The 376-nt window shown below is 47.3% G+C and overlaps 1 protein-coding gene across 1 annotated transcript in view; it reads right to left on the bottom strand.

Moving 5' to 3' along the window:
• LOC119585102 (acetyl-coenzyme A synthetase, cytoplasmic-like) overlaps positions 1-376 on the bottom strand; it is a gene marked incomplete in the record, with an annotated part of 90,055 nt that overhangs the window by 66,203 nt on the left and 23,476 nt on the right.

Here is a 376-nt window from a genome sequence, read left to right as displayed (position 1 = left end):
TTTTATGACTCATCGGTGTTACGAGCACGAAAATTTAGCCAAGTTTACGATATCCGTGAGAACCCCTTAAAAAATAAACGATTTTTTGCTATTTTTTCCCAGTATTTCTACCCCATTGGTCAGTTGTAGAAATGGGGGGGGGGGAGGTGATTCGGAAAATGTTCGTCTGTGCCCCAAGTAGATTTGTTTTAAGACGCCCCTTTATTTGCTTTTCCCTGTACGTACCCCCGTTCTTAAGCAAAAGAGCAAGGAAGTGGGGGGGAGAATGTAAGGGAATTTAAAGGGGGCGGGTTGATGGCGGGGTTTTGGGCACCGCCCGCTTTTGCATCAGGGGGACAGCCCTCCATTTTTCCCCGTCCCCTTTGGTGTTTTTCCC

The sequence above is a fragment of the Penaeus monodon genome, chromosome 19, assembly GCF_015228065.2.
Source record: "Penaeus monodon isolate SGIC_2016 chromosome 19, NSTDA_Pmon_1, whole genome shotgun sequence".
In the NCBI taxonomy this organism is placed as follows: Eukaryota; Metazoa; Arthropoda; class Malacostraca; order Decapoda; family Penaeidae; genus Penaeus; species Penaeus monodon.
The sequence above is the reverse complement of the archived record's forward strand: the minus strand, read 5'-3'. Positions and strand labels throughout refer to the sequence as shown.